The 18,763-nt window shown below is 39.8% G+C and overlaps 1 protein-coding gene across 1 annotated transcript in view; it reads right to left on the bottom strand.

The window, feature by feature from the left end:
• The window catches only part of Ofcc1 (orofacial cleft 1 candidate 1), a 539,007-nt gene that overhangs the window by 486,828 nt on the left and 33,416 nt on the right, over positions 1-18,763 (bottom strand). Inside the window, exon 2 of the mRNA XM_010623072.2 lies at positions 16,846-16,904. The gene's annotated coding sequence lies outside the window, so the exon portion shown is untranslated. The remainder of the gene's footprint in view (positions 1-16,845; positions 16,905-18,763) is intronic.

Below are 18,763 nucleotides of genomic sequence, written 5' to 3'. Positions count from 1 at the left end.
TTGGTTTGCTATATTAATTCAAGAGTCCCAGGAATATGAGAAACAATGGCAATAATTCAAAATTTTTCATTATCTGTTCTTGGGTATGTCTTCATTTGTCATAACTGTTGGGCTGTAATAAGGAAGCTGCTTCTGTCTTCTCGTACAAGTTTGGGGTGATTCTTTCCCAACACTAGTCTCACTCCTAGCCTCCCCGGACCCAGGGGAAGGGTTTAAACTCTTCCTGCCCCACACAGCTTCAGGGTGGTACATTTGGTGCTTTCTCCCCTGAGAATGTGCTGGTCTCTGAGCTTTCCATTTGGTCTCCCCTTAACACTCATCTCTGATCTTCCTTTGGGAACCTCTTTTCATCACAACTAGAATCACTCCATCAGTAGAAGGATGATAGAGCCAGACTTTTCCAAATTGACACTGACCATAAGTTCCTAAAATTCCAAAGACTGGGGTCTTTTAAAAGCATGGTTCATAATGGAACAAAAACCCTGTAGTAAATGAGCAACAGGATTTACTATAAACACGTATTCCACAATTCCTTCCCTTACCCTCTTTTGTGGATGCTTAACCAACTTCTTCCTAAAGTGGGGGGCACGCTAAGGAGGATAAAAAAGACCAGAACCTTATCAGTCTTTGCCAAGGCTCTGTTAGCATGACAATGTACCAAAGTTATAAGAGCTGGCCAGTATCAGCAAGAGAAAGGACTCTTTGTGTTGTATATACTTCAGTCAAAGGAATGTAAATAACCATGGCCCCAACTCCCCTTATCCATCAAGGAAAAACCTTTACTGATGGTGGTCTTGGGCGCCAGTATAAAGGTTGAAAAGACCAAAAGAGCTGAGGGGAGGAAGAAACAAGAGGTTAAGGAAAGGGAGGTAACCCTGAGTGGACAGGTAACTAGGTGGCCAAGTGATCTGTGTGACCCCCTGGGCTTTTGCACTGGCTGACTTCTCTTCCTAGAGCCTCTTTTCCCTAAAATCCATGTGGAAAACTCTTGCCTCTTGTGGGTATTCCTAAAATATCAGCATGCCAATAAAGCCTATCTGGGTTAGATTTAAAATTCCAAACCACACTTCATTTATCCACCCCAGATTCCATATATCTTTCTTCTGCCCCCTTATTACCTCCTACCTATACACTATGTACCCTAGATCATTTACATTTAATGTGTGCTTCTTCCAACTCACAAGAGAATAGTTTGAGTCTCTTTAGTTCACTCAAGTTCCTTAGTTCCCCGAAGATGCAGGAAAGAGGCTATAGATACAAAGAATTTCTGTCCATGGACTCAAAAACGCTATTCAACTATTACCAATGTGTTAGCTTTCTGTTGCTGTAACAAATACCTAGGGTAAATCAACCTTAGAAAAAGGAAAGGCTTATTTCAGCTCACAGCTTTGGAGGTGTCAATCTATGATTTATTAGCCCTGTCACTTTGGTCTTGTAGTGAGAAGTACATGAAGAAACAGAGATGCTCGTCTCATGCCAGCCAGGAAGCAAAGAGAGAGGGAGGTTAGGGTCCCAACATCCCTTTCCAGTGCATGTCCCCCATGACCTAACTTCCTCCACTGAGTCCCCACTTTCCAAGTGTTTTACCACCACCCAATAATGCCCAAGCTAGCAACCAAATCTTTAATACATGGGCTTTTGGGAGACATTTATCCAAAACATATCAACCAGTATAACCAAGGAGTTACTTTAAGGTTGCCATCACCTCAAAAAAAGCCACCACTACTACATAACAAGCAAAGTTCAATGCACTATCTTTGAGCCCCTCAACTCAAAAGTTTCAGTGCCTATTAGAATTTGCCACCAATTCCTAAATGAAGTTTCTTTTCTTTCAACTTGGAATAGTCATTGTTAATAAGTAATCATGGGTAAACTATCTTCAGTTCAAGAAGCAAACTCTATTGAAAGTGATATATTGTTCCTGAGAGATAGATTCCAAATTGTTGTGTACAGAGAATTGCAAGTATAAACCTGATGGTAAAAGAAAAAGCAGCTACATTTATTGAAGCTAACGAGGAAGGTATTCTCTGCAGGTGTGCTCAGGAAGAGCAGGTTCACACCAGCAGAAACAAAAGGTATCATGAATAGGGAAAGAAGTGGTACCTCAGAGATGGAAAGAATAGGAATGAAGATAAGTCAATCTTTTGGATTTAAAAGTGTATGTCCCACCTAGGGTATGTCTCATTGGATCTCTCTGGATATGACTGACAAAATGATTGGCAGGGTATTGAATCATCTCAAGGGTATCCAGTGCACATTTCCCATAATTCACTCTGTTATAATTATGTACCTGGCATGCAGTCCCTATGTAATGAATTCAGAAAAAGGTCACTGTAGATCAGGATATTGTATCTAACAGGCACATGCTCTGATCTACAGCTTTAGAAATTTCCTGCAACTTTGTTATTTTTATTTTTACTTCTCTTAGAACAATGGAAGGAGGACTGGCCTAGAATATTGCCCAAGTTCAGGTGGATGGATAGTGTGGTCCCACAGCCCCAATCAGGCTATTTACAATGCAAGCAAAATAAAATTATTTCTAACTATAAATTTCTCCTGCCACACTACCAAAATAATAATAAAGTAGTGAGGAGGGAAGAGAAAGGTGAAGAAAGGCAAGGACAGAGACAAAGAACAAAGATGTTAATGCATCAAACAATTACACTAGAAAAGACCTCCCTAACTGTTATTAATAATTTATATACCAGAACTATAAACTATTAAAACTCAATATGTTTATTTCCATAGAAAAAAAGAGATCATTTGCTTTTTACTTTTTCGTATCATTTATGGTCTGCCTTTCCTCATCCACAAGAGAGGAGAGTTTTGTTCTACATTGTTCTCTTATATTCTCTAATTCCCCAAAGCACCCAAAACAGAACCTATGCATACAAGAATTATTGTGAAAAGACATTGTGAGGTAGACTACAAGTTAAAGCCCCAAATCAGCAAAATGAAAATTTTAAATCTTTACAATTTTATTAACTTTTTCATTTTTTCATAGACCAGGGAGGGGTTATTTTAATTATGCCTCTAAAAATTAGAAGTCCCAACTACATTCGTTTCTCTATCATTAATTCTGAATTCTAATCATTCAGTTCTTGTGTTCTCTGTATTCGTATTCAATGTGACTTCTATTTGGCTTGCATAAACATATTTTGCTAAGATTTATCATCAGATAGGCAAAAATTTCAGACTGATTTTGACAACCTAGTTCTCAAGTGAGACTTTGAAATGCACAAAGAAAAGGCACTTCCAATTTTCCGTTGTAGAGCATATAAAATTAAAGCATGGAGTGCTAAAATCTCATGCTTGTCTACTGAGCCCCTGAGCCAACATCAGCCATTCAAACTGTGGTGTTTCCCATAATTGTGTGTCTGTGTATAAATGTGACTGAAGGGCTATTAATTTCTTCACCAGGCATGGGTGAAGGAGAAGGATGAGGCTGCTTCTTCCTCAGGAAACCAACACAGGATGATGAGCTAAAGTCAGTGTAAACCAAGGTAAAATAGCTGACACCCTGTGCTCTTCAGCATCTGTTTAATTATTACTGGCCATTACATGTATAAATACAAAACTGCAGGCAGTGGGCAGAGGGCACACACATCCACTCTGCTAGTTAAGGCTCAGCAGAGGCCTTCAGCAATATTCAAATAATGAATGGATGGATGGATGGGTCTGTGCATGCTGGACATGATATGCAAATATAGAAAATCATATAATAAAGAATCCTGAGTCAATGTCAAATATTCATTCCCTTAAAGTTCAGATAAAGTTTTCTCTGAGAACTAGGGGACAAGAAAGTGACAAAGGAAATGGGTTTTATACAGATATTTTAAAGAGTGTTAGATGTTTATTATGACAATGTTTATAATAACTAAAAATCACCAAAGATTTGCCAACCAAATCATGGTACTTCATACAACAGAATAATACACATTTCTAAAAATGTACTAAAGGATTTTTATAGCATAGAAAATATTTTCAATACATATTAAACGGAAAAATAAGATTATAGATAAATATACATACACTGTCCCCAACTTAAGATGATGTTAATGACTTTTCAACTTTACCATGGTGAGAAAGCAATACATACTGAGCAAAACAAGAGAAAGACAATAGGAATCAAGTATATAGATCTTTTGAAAGTGGGAAGGGAACCAGGAGTTGGAGGAAGGAAAGAGGAGGAGAAGGGGAAGTAAAAAGAATTAAGATGTGTTAAGTACATATACTAATTCCCTACAATGAGTGTAATAGTTCTATACAGCAAATGTGTGGCAATAAAAATTTTTATTGTTTTTAAATAAAATAAAACTGTACTTTGAATTTATTATTTTGATCATTTCCAGTTCCAGTCTCTCTTACAATGCTGAGCAGCAGCAGGAGGCTGCAGCCCTCGCTCAACCCCACGTGCTCGAAACAAAATGCCCACACTCCCTAGGTTAAGCACGTTGCATGTATTTTCTACTTAACAGTGTGTTCAACTTAAGATGGGTTTACTGAAACATAATCTCATCATAAGTCCAGGAGCACACATATATACATGTGTTCATATATACATAAAAATTGCCTAAATGCACAAATGTACACACAGCCATCAGCCCCCATGTCTCTCTCAATTATATTTTGTATCTGTGTAATTGTTTTAAAAAGAAAATGTATATGTGTAAATATATGTTGGTGTGATGATGAGCAGAATAATGGTTCCCCAAAGATGTCCATGTCGGGATCCCCAGAATTTGTGAAAATGTTGGGATAGATGGCAAAGAGGAAATAGGGTTGTGGATAGAACTTGAGCAATTAATTAGCTGACTTAAAACAGGAAGAAACAAGATCATCTGGGTGAGCCCAGTATAATCATATGAGTTCTTAAAACAGAGAGGAGTGTGAGGGAGGTGGAAGAGGAGAAGGACTGGCACCACTGCTGGTATTGAAGACAGAGAAAGGAGACTCAGAGACAAGGGATGCAGCAGCCTCTAAAAGCTAGAGCGTCCCTTACACAGCCTGCAAGAAACAGAGACTTTAGTCCAGTGACCACAAGGATCTGAACTCTGCCAACAACCCAAAGAAGCAGGAAAATGAATTCTCCCCTACAGCCTTCAGAAAGGAGTTCAGTTTGTTCACACCTTCATTTTAGTCCAGCAAGACCCCAAATTCTGACCTAAAGAACTGGGAGATGACACATTTGTGATAATAATTAATATAGAAGGAAAGGATTTGGAAATGCAGAGGACAAAGGCAATGATTTCCCAGGGAAGTAAAATTCAGAAGTAAAAATATTCAGACTCTGTTTGAGGGAGCCAGCAGGAGCAAAAATTAATAGAAGAGAAAAGAAAAAGGCAAAGTTGGAAAGTCCGGATTAGAGGTCAGAGAGACGCCTGAGCGACAGGGAAGTCTAGTGGGGTGAGCAGGTGCACCCCAGACATCCTCTGCCTAAAGAGGGCGCTCAGGAGGGCGTAGCCTTAGGCAGGGAACTGGAAGGTTGGGAAAGGTTCTAGAGAAAGGCTTTCCCTACACCCTGCAGCTGGGAAAGGTGAGGGAGATTTTTTGAAAGATTGGAAACAACCCCTCAGGAAGACTGATAGTGCAGGAGGCCAAGGAAGAGTGAATGCAAAGACCCCAGTCATCACCCAAGTCCTTGCTGGAGTGGCCAGGCTGGGCTGAGCAAACACACAAACTGGTCCAGGAGCCAATGGGTGGGAGGAGCTTCATCCCTGAGGGGAACAGGTAAAAAGCCATGGCGAAAACTACACTGAACCATAATCTCAGGGGAAAAACGAAAGTTATTACTACAGCTCACTCATCCTTAGCTGCGTTGTTAAGTCTGTGATTAAGCCACCAAGGTGGCTGAAGTGGTCTAACCATTCCTTCAGAATGGACGCCTGTGCCCTGCCGATGTGGCTGGCCACACACAGGCTGTGCGTGTGTGCACAGCAGCCCCTGGGTCTTGCGTGTGACCAAATGTAAAGGGGGTAGATGGTTGCACTGAATTTTTTTCCTTGTCTCTTTGTCACATGGAGTTTGGATCAAAGCCTACATTTAACATAAATAAAAGTTGATCTGCTGAAATATTATGAAAAATATCATTAAATCCCAGAAAATCAGCCATTCCTACAAGTTACAATTTTCTGCTTTTTTGGTAGACTGCCAATAACACCTTGTTTGGATTCGAATCAGGTGTCTGCCAGATTGGAAATGGTAAAACTCAATCTCAAAAGATTTTTAAAAATAAATTTAAGGTAAGATTTTAGGCAACTCTGCTCAAATACAGTAGCCAAAAATGAGTATTTTCTATGTAAAAATACTGTAAATTTATAAGTTGGTTACTTCTTACAAATTTAGGAGGAAAGACAAAAAGCAGATAGGCCCAAAGTAATCTTATTTTCCAAATGCAATTCCAGAGACTACAGAGCTCTGGAATGGGGTACCTTGGGGAGGACAGAAACAGAGCTGACAGTGTTGTTAAAAGGACCAAGTCTGGAGTCTAACCCACAGCCCAGAATATGCAGCACACCTTTAGTCAGAGTGAAGCAGGACCAACCATCAAGGCCCCTGGATATGTCCAGGAAAACTGGTTTCAGTTACTGAAACCAGCTCCTGGGTCAGGCATTTGCTAAGCACTCTCCCAGGTACTAGTGATTCTCAAGATGCACTGGAGGTCAGGCAGGTCACAGTGTCTCCTTCTCGTAGATAAGAAAGCCTCAGTCCTTCGGAAGAGGTCGCTTCCCTCCGCAGCCACCCAGTGCAAAGTAAACCTCCAGTCATTCTCCACTGCACTGCCCTAGGTAATCTCTTCATTCATGGCCAACTAAACCTGGAATTATTTAGTGTATTAGTTTGCTTCTAGGTTCCTCGACAAAACACACATAAAGAAAATGAACCAATTTGCCCAAAGCCCTACAGATATTGGTGATGGGATTAGAATTTGAACTGAACTCTATCTGATTGCAGAGATAACTACAATTTAAACACAATTTACTTTTTTAAAAAATACTTAAAATTGAGTATGGTGGTGCACACCTGTAATCTCAGCGCTCAAGAGGCTGATGCAGGAGGATCACCACAAGTTTGAGCACAGGCCGGACTACATAATGAGTTCAAGGTCCTGGAGTATATAGCAAGATTTTGTCTTGCTATTAAAAAAAAAAGTTAAATGCTTAAAGGTGAGTGAACTGATTTTTGGGATGTGCTTGCAAACAATATGGGGTAGAAAGTATATGCAGATTAAATAAAATTGATCAGATTGTTCAAACTGGGAGATGGGTACAAGCAGGTTTAATGCAATACCCTATTTTTGTTTATGCTTGAAATTTTCCATAATACAGCTTTTTTTAAAAAGAAAGAACTTCAACATTTTTTACTTCTTCTTTTTCCACAAAAATTGTTGCTGTTCCTGATTTAAATTTCATTCTCCTCCTCTTCCTATGCTAGCTGAAAAATTTCTATTTCCCTCACTGCCTTTTTACCCCACTTCTGTGACTTAGGTGTGATAAACAAAAAAATTTTATTTTCCCCTGAACACTTTGACATGTAAAATATTGTGTTGTTCTCAATTCTGTCCATTAAACTAAAGCAGCAGGAATGTTCCAAAACTGTACAAGCATGAAGCAGTAAGTTTATGTAAAAGCTTAATACATTTAATGGTTTTTAATGGAATTTAGAATCCATATGTGGAAAATATTTCAACATAGGACACATCTGACTCATTATTTAAACTATTAAACATATCATTATTCACTAAATGTTCTCCTGAGGTAAGCAAGCAAGTTCATGGTAACACCTACTCCAAACAATTACAGGAAATAAGATGACTTAAATACCGAATAAGAGGGGAATGTATTGCTTTCCTCTCAGTCTTCAGATTCCCACTATCTTCCTAACATTGTCACTAGGTCAAATGTTACTGGTTTCTCAACCTATTTCCAATTTCTGGTTTTTCCTGTTCACCTGCACCCAAATGTCACTGGTATTGAAACATGCCCAGCCCTAGTAAGCCCATATTCACTCCTCCGCCCTCTTATAGCTAAGGACAGCTTTGTAAAACCATCTGGCCAATCACATAGACAGAAAAGGCCACTTTTACTCTGGAAAATTTTAGTATGTGCTTTTGAAAGAGGACAGAAGTAGTTAGCGTGTCCTTCCACTTATACACACAAATACATGCATTAGCAAGTCATTTTACCTACACATACAAACACATATACATGCATTTTTTACTCACCTTGAATACAGATATGCTGACTGAGGCTATAGCAACCATTCTGCATCTATGAGAATGAAATTCAACAAACACAGGACCACAGAGTAAAGGAGGTGAGAAAGAAAAGCTTCTAATGGCATCACAGAGCATTTGAGTGAATGCCAGCAGCCATTCCCCTCTTGATATCTGTATTTTTAAGTACCAGTCTTTCACTAATTGTAAAGTGAACACTAATAAAAATGGCAAGAGAGGCAAGGCTTTCTATACCTCACTGTAAGTGAAACGATGAGCTGTGAAATGAAACGAATTTAAAATCTTGCAGTACCTGATCCTCCTCTCGTCACATGCCTAACATGACCTCCAGAAACATAACCCCAAGTTAGTGACCATCTCCCCTCCTGGTCATCACTCCTTTTTTGAGCTTGTCTTCTATCTTCTCCTCCTGATTCCTACCCTCTTACACTTCACCTTCAATTCCTAACTCTTTCCCCCTAAAAGCAGTTGTTGGACTCTTGGCCCAACTGTGACCAGTGATTAGGATCTTTCTTTCCTTGCACACAAACCCTTCCTGAGCATCTCCTGGATGTAGCCATCTACAGCATGGGGTTTAGAGGAGGACACTGACTGGAGAACCGAATGGCCTTGGACCCCACCGAATCCCTCTTACTACATCATCTCAGTTTAACTATTTATGCACTGCATGTTTTGTTTTATGTGCTAGACACTAATGTACAGGAAGAATTCACAGTATTTAAAATGTTTTGAAACTCAGTATTCCAGACATACAATTACAAGAGAGTAATTTGCTGCTGACCTCAGCTGCTTTACTGGGGTGACCCACCCACCTTGATGGTTCTATATGCTTTTTTTTTTTTCTCTCTCATTGAGTTTATTGGTACATTTTAAGTATACAGTACAGTTACATTCATTATTGGGATCTTGTACCTTTACATGACATGTCTTGGTTCTCATTTTTTCCCCTTGTGCCTTCCCTCCCTTCAACCCCTCCTCTCCTCCCCATTTACAAACACTTTATTTCCATTTTTTCATTTTCTCATATTTTTTTCCTTTCCCTTATTACCTTTCCCCTACCCCTTCTCACTTTCCCTACACCTTTAGCCCTTTTCTTCCTATTTCACATTGTCAATCATGTCATTAGATCTTATGTACTACCATAGTTTTTCACACCAGAGAAACTATTCGGTATTTACACATATGTGACTTATTTATTTCACTTAGGAGTATATCCTCAATATGCATCCATTTCCCTATGAATGAATCTAATTTCTCATTCTTTGTGGCTGAGTAGTGTTCCATTTTATAGAAAAACCACATCTTCTTTATCCAGTCTATATGCTTTAAAGTAGGAGAAAACACAGGTTTGAGCACTTAGGTTTCTTTCAGAAAGAGTCAGCTACTTAGGAAATGCCAAGTGTACACAACACACACACGCACACACTTGTACAGATATGTGCATGTATTTTAAAATTACAGAATCTTAAAGCAACAGTAGAGATTAACGTTCAATTCTATCCTTTGACATATTAGGAAATAACAGCCCAAAAAGGTTCAGTGATTTGGTTAAGATTATGAAGCTAGCCAATTATTTCACTCAAAAAGGAGGCTGTCACAGCAAAAGCTGATTCATTCGATTGTACAACAGGCAGCATCAGATCATGGCTGAACACTGCCTCTCTCGTACTCTGGGAAAGAGACTATCTTACAGGAAAAAAAAACTCAACCTGTTATTGAGGGTAGAGGGGTTGGTACAGGAGCTAGAGAGCAGAGATGAACAGAACTGGTACAAGTTACTGAAGCTATGTTGAAAGCATGTAAGAAAGAAGCTGTAATACTTTTTCTGACAATGGAACATCCACTTTCAAACCCTGCTTAGGATGGGAAAGAGGACTCTGCTGCAATTGTGGCTATTTATTTCACTTGAATCTAGGAAACAAACCCAGGGAATTTGTAACTCTCCTGTAGGAAAATATCAGAAGTTTCATGGGGAAAGTGAGATAGAAAAGTCAACGCTACAAAGAAATCACCACTGTGTGTGTAGGTGCCATTCTCGGCACCTTCCCACGTGTGGTCTCCACCCTTTGCAAGGCAGATGTGCCATCTGTCAGGGCCACCCACCGAGTGGCCCGAAGTGGCTGGCACTTGCTGGTCTATAAGGATCATGTTCCACATGTGTGCCTGGTGAGAGAAAGCCGACGATTTTCATCAGATTCTCAAAGTCTCAGACCCTAGAAAGTCAGGGATTGTACTAATCACCTTTGTGACTATAAAGCTTCTTCATGGTCAATGCAGAAAGAGGCCAGTGCATGAAGGGGCTTTTCCCAGCTTCTTTCCTAATAATTTATGACAAGCAAACAAACGTTATTTCCCTGATTGTATTACCTTTTCCTAAGGCTGGGCAAAAAGGTGAAAAATTAAGTGGTCAACAGGTATGTACAATTTTGTACTTACTTGTAAAGGAGCAGAAGTATAGACAAAATAAGAGTGGAAGGTGCAGATAAAATCACTGTTTTGTCCAGTACCAGCAGCCTCTCCTCAGTGCCATTTCTCGGCCTGCCCACAGTTGCCCAAGGTGATGTGAGGAGCCATGTGGAAACCATGATTAATGGTTTTCACTTATCTCCTATTAAAATGCCTAGTGGCCTCTGAATATAGGTACCTGAATGTTTTAAATTTATTAATTTATTTTTATTAGAATTCAGTATATCCTGACACTAAATTGCTTTAGCACTTCACAAAAATTCTATAAAACTAATTTGTGAAGTATTTTCTGGCTCTGTGCAGTTTAGACATTTCTTTTAAAAGATTCAACTTTCTTTTTTAATCAGAGCTTTGGTTTTGCCATGTACATACAGGAATCATTTCCTGAACAGGTCATTTTCTTCTGCCCCCCTCACTTAGATATTGTGCTTTTTAAATGGGCCATGGGATTGCTTAGTATCACGCTGTTTAAAGGAAAGAGAGTATCTTGTACATTTGACTTCAAACTGGATGAAAATGGTATCTTTCACACTTCTGTTTATCTTATGAGAAAGCAGATATATAAATACAATAAATGTTAATTAAAATTAATTCAACAAGCATCTGCATTCACCTACAAGGTACGAAGAACTACTGAGTCTCTTGCTTAATCCTCACCACAACCCTACAAAGCACACTATTTTTAAGTCTTATTTCACAGAGGGGAAAATAGAAGCAGAAAAGGTTAGATCTAGCTGGTACTTGGGAGGCTGAGGCAGGAAGATCACAAATTTGAGACTGAGGATGAGGCTGTAGCTCAGTGACAGAGCTCTTTCTTGCTTGGTATGTGGGAGACCCTAGACTCCATTCCCAGCAGCCCTCCGGAAGGGGAGGGGAGGGGAGGGGAGGGGAGGGAAGGGAAGGGAAGGGAAGGGAAGGGAAGGGAAGGGTAGGAAATTATTGTTCTAAGTGTTGCAGGAAAAAAGTAATGGACCTGGGACTTGAGTCCAAGTAGCCTCGCCTGGAACCTGCAGGTTTAAACATGTAAAAACTCTGGGACTAGCACAGAAAACAAGACAAACAGAGCTAACACACACATGCACCCATGCCCAAATTGTACTTTGTTTTCGAAAAAGTAGTCCTGTATTATGAAGATAATATTATTGCTAGTTCATGTCTCATAATTTAAAAGAATAATATAACATAGGAATAAAGCACAATGTGAGATTTAACATTTTTCTCTACATAGGATACTTTGTACTATATTCAAATCCATATTTATTAAATATTTCCAAATAGTATCTGGAATCTTACTCACTATTCACATCAATTCTGATGCACTCTTTCTAAAGTGAGAAGGGGGAAATCTAGCTAATGCATCTTCTAATGCAAATTATCAGTGAGAACAGAAAAGAACTGAAAACATGAAGATCCACAGAGGAAACCTTTAAGAAAGAAGCAAAGGTGTTAGAAAAATCCATGTGTTCATAAAGTCTTTTCCTATGCCAATGTCTTCTAGAGTTCTGCCTAACTTACCTTCCAGCAAGTTTAATGTTTCTGTTTTAATATTTAGATCTTTAATCCATCTGGATTTTAATTTATGAATAAATCCTCAGTAGCATGGGAACTAGCAGATAGAATCAACAACTGGGATCTCATCTTATTAAAAAGCTTCTGTACTTCAAAAGGAACCATGAGCAGAACTAAGAGAAAACCTACAATGTGGGAAAAAATTTTTACCAGCTGTTCCTCAGACAAAGGACTATTATCAAGAATATATAAAGAACTCAAAACAATCAGCCCCCCCAAATATAAAGACCCTATTCAAAAATGGGCATCCGAAATGAACAGACATTTCTCAAAGAAGTAAAAGCAGCAAGTAAATATATGAAAAAATGTTCCACATCACTGATCATTCAAGAGATGCAGATGAAATCAACACTGAGATTCCACCTCACCCCACAAAGAATGGCTGCTATCAAGAAATCACACAATAACAAATGTTGGTGGGGTTGTGGGGAGAAAGGAACCCTTCTCCATTGTTGGTGGGAGTGCAGACTGGTGCAACCACTATGGAAATCAATATGGAGATACCTCAAAGAGCTTGGACTGGAGGTTCCATTTGACCCAGCCATCCCTCTGCTGGGTATCTTTCCAAAAGAACTAAAAGAATCATATCACAGAGAAGTATGCGCACCCATGTTTATAGCGGCACAGTTTGTAATAGCTAAAACTTGGAAACAGCCCATTTGCCCATCCGTTGGAAATTGGATAAAGAAGATGTGGTTTTTCTATAAAATGGAATATTACTCAGCCATAAAGAACGAGAAAATAGATTCATTCATAGGAAAATGGATACATATTGAAGATATACTCCTAAGTGAAATAAAATAGGCACACATGTGTAAATACCGAATATTTTCTCTGGTGTGAATAATCTGCAATAATACAGAAGATCCTAATAAGATTACTGACATTGAGAAATGGGAAGAAAGGAGCTAAAGGTGTAGGGAAGGTGGGATGGGTAGGGGAAGAGTAAAAAGGAAAAAGAAAAAAATGTGAGAGAATGAAAAGATGAAAATAAAGTGTTTGTAGATGGGGAGGGGAGGAGCGGGTGAAGGGACGGCACAGGTAAGGGGAAAAAATGAGAACCAAGACTTGTCATGTAGAGGTACAAGATTCCAACAATGAATGTAACTATACTGTATCCCTAAAATGTACCAATAAACTCAATTAAAGCTGGGAAAAAAAAAAAAAAGAAAAAGAAAAATCCATGTGTGACTTTCTGCCCAGCCCTGCAACCTGGGCGTGGGCCATGGAGGAGGGAGCAGGGGCTGGGAGCACACTCCTTTCTGCAGCTCCTGCTGCCTGGGCTCAGCTTCAGAGCGCTGGTCTTGAGCCACAGGGAAGTGGGGCCACGTCACACTGTCACACTGATGCAAGACACTTGCCAGGTAACCCAAATGATAAGAGGAGAGTAAACACCATCTATTTCTAAAGGAAGCTTACTGTGAGAAGGATTTGGGCTCCTGTTCACTGAACAATGGTGTTTAAATAGACAAAATAAATTTTTTACATGAACTTCCATTTTTCTAGGATTTTTCCAAATCCATTTTCTGAGGCTGGATCACATGTGGTGACAAGAACCAATGAGTACCCCAACAGAGTAAGGGAACAGAGCAGAGAGAAGAGGGGACCAGACCACTGAGAGATCCAGTCTCAGCACTAGGGTTCAAAGACCACTCCCTCACTACTGTGTTCAAGGGCAGCTTCTCATGCCCCATGGTTTTGTATCTATGGGGATCTTTGGCTTAAATTCAAGTATCCTTTAGGTATCATGAACCCTACAATATAGCCCTAAAATATTGTTTACTCAAAAGTTTTAATGCTACAGATTACTCTGAAATTGTCTACAAAAAACTTGTTAATGATGACTCAATTTATTCATCATGACATTGTCCTAACTTTAAAAACATCTGCTATAAATGTGAGGTACTGGGTGAAGCTGCCTGCCTCTTAGGCTACAGATTATGGGTGGTGGGGTCACTTCAGACTAACGCAGATCGGGGAGACACAGCGGCACTGACTGAAGCTAATGTGTCACAATGGGCTCCACAGAGGGAGCTCATTCCATCTAATAAAAACCTCATGCATTTCAGCAAATTAAGAATTTTATTTCTGAGATTATATTCAAGAGAAGTGGGCTAAACAGACATTAGAAAAGAAAAAGTATACCAAGTATAAAAAGGTCGCAGTGATGAGACATCTTCACAAAAGCTACTGTATTATTTTACCATTCAGGACCCTTCCAGGACAAACAGTCTTAAGAGAAAAAAAAAAGTTTTGCCTTATATAACTAAAGACCTAGAAAAGTTCAGGCATGACTAGATTTAGGTGCACAGGTGATATTATCAGGAAGCTTCTTTCCTGGCTCTATCCTCAGGGATGCTATCCACCTTAAGTAGTGATCAAAATTATTTCCACTTAGCCTCCTATCAGCCTATCATCATCAGTAGAAAGAAGATGTTTTTTTCAAGTGCTTCAGGAAAACAGGAAATGAGACTCATTGGCTTAGCTTGGTCATGTGAGCATCCCAGAGCCAATCTCTGTGGCTACTCTCATACCTTGTTGTCATTGGTCAGGTCCAAATCACATGTCTAAACATGGATTTATGTAGTAGCATGAGCCTTACTTTAACCTAAGATACTACTTTTCTATGGGCTGCCACAACAAAGTACCATAATCTGGGTGGTTTTTAAAAATGAAGATTTGTTTTCCTACAATTCTGGAAGCCAGATGTCTAAGACTAAGATGACACGAAGGGTGGTTTTTCTGATAGCTCGCTCCTTGGCTTGTGCATGGCTAAATTTTCTCTGTGCTTTTACATGGTCTTCTGTGTGTGTGTGTGTGTGTGTGTGTGTGTGTGTCTCCTAGTATATTATAAGGACACCAGTCATCTTAGGGTCCATTCCAATGGCCTCCTCTAACTTTATTACCACTTTCAAGGCCCTATCTCCTAATACTCTGCTTTTAAGTTTAATCTTCTAAAAAATTAGGAAGCTCTTAGTAATTAACCGTTAGTAATGCCAGGCAGGCAAAAACAGTAAGACCTGCCATACCTTTTCAGTTTCTTCAGGTCCTAACTCCAGAAGTCTTCAGTGCATCTGCTACAGACTTATTTGAGGCAACACATCTAGTCCCTCAAGAATGCCCATACTTGGAAAGTTAGCACCTTCCATCAATAGTACTGGAAAGGAATTTCAATGCTTTCAAACCATATTCCTTAAATGTACTCCATTAAACATTAGTTTCATTGGGGATTTAAATAGCTCTTACTGAAAAGGATTATGTGGTAAAAAAAAAAAAAAGTTTGTGTTTTGTTGTGTTTGGAAACACTTCACTCAAATTAGACAAGTTTCTAGCCACATTTCTTTCCAGACCTTTTAATATGTTAATACCCTTTGTGAAGCCCCAAGAATGAGCGTGTAATCTGAAATATGTACCATTCCTCCAAACACACAGTAAGGAATGCTTCCTTGTAAAACTGACATCCACATAATAGGACATAAAATTAAATTTTGATTGGGTGGAGGAGGCAGGGCAAAAAAATGATTAGACAGGGCTGCTGAAAACTGGCTTTTGCTGATTCTGGAGAGCTCTAGACAAATCTGGTGCTAAAGAAATGTTTGTGGCTCTCCCAAGTTCATATGCTGAAATCTGACCCTGATGTGATAGTATTTGAAGATGGGGCCTTCAGGGGGTGATCGGGTCATTTGGGGGCTCTCATAAATGGAATTTGTGTCCTCTTTTTATTAAAGAATCTCAGCTGCCTCTCCCCTTTTTCCACATGAGGACACAGCATGAAAATGATATCTACGAACCAGGAAACAAACCCTTACCATACACAATATCGTGGCACTTTGATCTTGGACTTCCCAACTTTTAGAACTGTGGGAAATAAAATTCGGTTGTTAAAAGCTACCCAGTCTATGTGTTCTGTAACAGTGGTCCAGAAGGACTATGATATCTGACACATTAAAGAGCTCAACTTCAGCTGCCAGGCAACAGGAAATTCAGAGTTAAAAGAAGAGGGCCAACCAAGGCTGGCTGCAGAGAAAAGTAGAGGTAATCAGAACAAAAGGGTAAAGATGGGTATGCTGGGGTCCAAGCCACCAAATTCAGGAGTTTTAATAAAATCTATCATCTATCTGATGATTTAGGGGCTGCGAGGTCAACAGTGATATTTCCTTGGGCCAGGGATTTAGCTCAGTGGTTCTGCCACCTACCTTGCACGTGCAAGGACCCAAGTTCAATCCTCAGTACCCCAAAAAAACAAAAATAAATTAAAAAAAGATTTCCTTAACATCACTTGAGTGTCTGGGTCATTAACCAGGAAAGACTCATTTTATTAACTCATCAGAATATATATATAAATGTGTGTACATATGTATATATATATATATATACACACATACATACATATATATTAAAATGAAATAATCTGGGACTAATCCAGAAGCAACCTACTTGCCTAAGCAAGGAGTACGGATCCATGATGCAATAATGTCTGTAGAACTCAGCTGACCCGCAGCAGCAACATACATACTGAGTAAATTGACTACCATATAAAGTTGGAATTAAGCTTAGCATATTACAACACTTACTTTTTACTTGAAGACATGGAAAGAATACCCTTCCACATACCATTCTCCTGCCATTTGACCTATGAAATAAAATGGAGCACAAAGTGTCAAGGAGACTAAGCCATCTTTCTGACATGTGGTAATTACCTTTACAACTATACCTCCCAATGAATCCCCTAAAAACGCCATGGCTCAGATTCTGGCAGTGTTCATAAATCACTAGCTCTGGCCCCTTAGAAGTTTAGGAAGTTGGCAAGGACACCTGACAGAATTATTGCTTTTATTAATGCCATGGGCTTGGATTATTTATTCAAGATTATGAGGATCTGAAAAACATGTACTCCAATTGAGCCCTCACCTAAATCAGAAGGAGGGGTGCAAAGCCCCTTGTGAGAACAAATTCTTGCTATTTGCTGCTATTGGGAAGAACTTCTTCAAGGGATATAAGGAGCTAGTTAAACTCTAGGACAAATAAAGATGATTAAAAGTATCCTTTCTGTTCCAAACACTATAAATGTCAAACACATGTTTCGCAGTTCAACTGTTTTAAAATATTTTCCAACATGACCTTTATAAATATTTGTATGTCCCTCTCACTCCAAGCAGCCAGTGACCATTGGAGGAATCCACCAGGGAGATGCAATGAGGAAGTGTTCCCAGAGCGTGAACTATGTCGAGAGTAAGTCAGCCCCTGAGAGCATGTGTATTGCCTCTTCCAGGTCACAAGGCTTCCAATTAGGCTATAATTACTAGATCACTAAATTATTCAACATGCCCTGAAAAGAAAATAAAGCTTCCCAAAGTGGAAGGAGCAGACAGAACCTCAGCAGGAGCAGGAAAGGCCTTCAGGAACCATGCATTTCCATCTTCCTCTTGTGGATGAAGGAAGTGAGATACAGAGAACAGCAGAGAGGAATCCACCATCCATGGAACATGGCTCCATTCTCACCAGCCGAGTTACCATTGAGTGTAACTTTCAAAGTATCACGTCTGGCTGCTTCTCCTTCTCCTTCTTCCTATCTGTCTCTACCACTCTGGGTTCTTGCTCTTCCAGACACCAAAGTGGGGGTAACCTGTGGGGTATCCATTTCCCACCTATCTGCCATCCAATGTCATCCCCCAGAAAATCAAACCACCTCCCCTCCCCAAGCCCAGACCACGTCTGAGCCATAGGCTGTTTTCCCCTGTCTGGTCTCCCTTCCTGGCAGACTTCTCTGCCTTTAAGGTCCCTCTGAAGATGTACCCAACTCTCCCTGGAAGTACTCTAGTCATTACCCAGGTATGGTACAGTGCAGCATTTACAGTAACTGATTCTAACTATTGTTTGCTTGTCTATCTCCTTGACTAAGCTGTGGCACCTACACAATGACTGGCACATGGTGCATCTTAAGTAAGTTGCAATCTCTTCTACTCCAGGTCCCCCTTCCACTCTATCTGAAATCTGTATTTCCTGGACCATTCTCCCTACATTTTCAATTTTCTAAGTAATGTTCCACCCACATCTCAAACCCAACATTTCCCAAACTAAAGCCACTGTTTCCTTTGCCCATCCATCCACCACCCCCAAATCTTTTTCTGCTCTTCACCTTCTCATGGCCATAAATGCTATTATGATCATATCAGTCCTTCAAATTAAAAACCCAAAGTTACTATGGACTCCTCCTTCTCACCTGCCTTTTAACAATCACAAAACCCTACCTGGGTGTGGTGGCACATGCCTGTAATCCCAGCATTCAGGAAGCTGAGGCAGGAGGACTGCCATGAGTTTAAGGCCAGCCAGGGCTACATAGTGAGTTCAGGGTCAACTTGAACTACACAGTGAGACTCTGTGTGTGTGTGTGTGTGTGTGTGTGTGTGTGTGTGACAGAGAGAGAGAGAGAGAGACAGAGAGAGAGAGAGAGAGGGATCTGCTTTCCTCTCTGCCTACATTCAGTCCTCA

The sequence above is a fragment of the Fukomys damarensis genome, unplaced genomic scaffold (genome assembly GCF_012274545.1).
Source record: "Fukomys damarensis isolate Sample0158 unplaced genomic scaffold, DMR_v1.0_HiC HiC_scaffold_10, whole genome shotgun sequence".
In the NCBI taxonomy this organism is placed as follows: Eukaryota; Metazoa; Chordata; class Mammalia; order Rodentia; family Bathyergidae; genus Fukomys; species Fukomys damarensis.
Note: the sequence above shows the minus strand (reverse complement) of the source record. Positions and strands in the feature narration are given on the sequence as shown.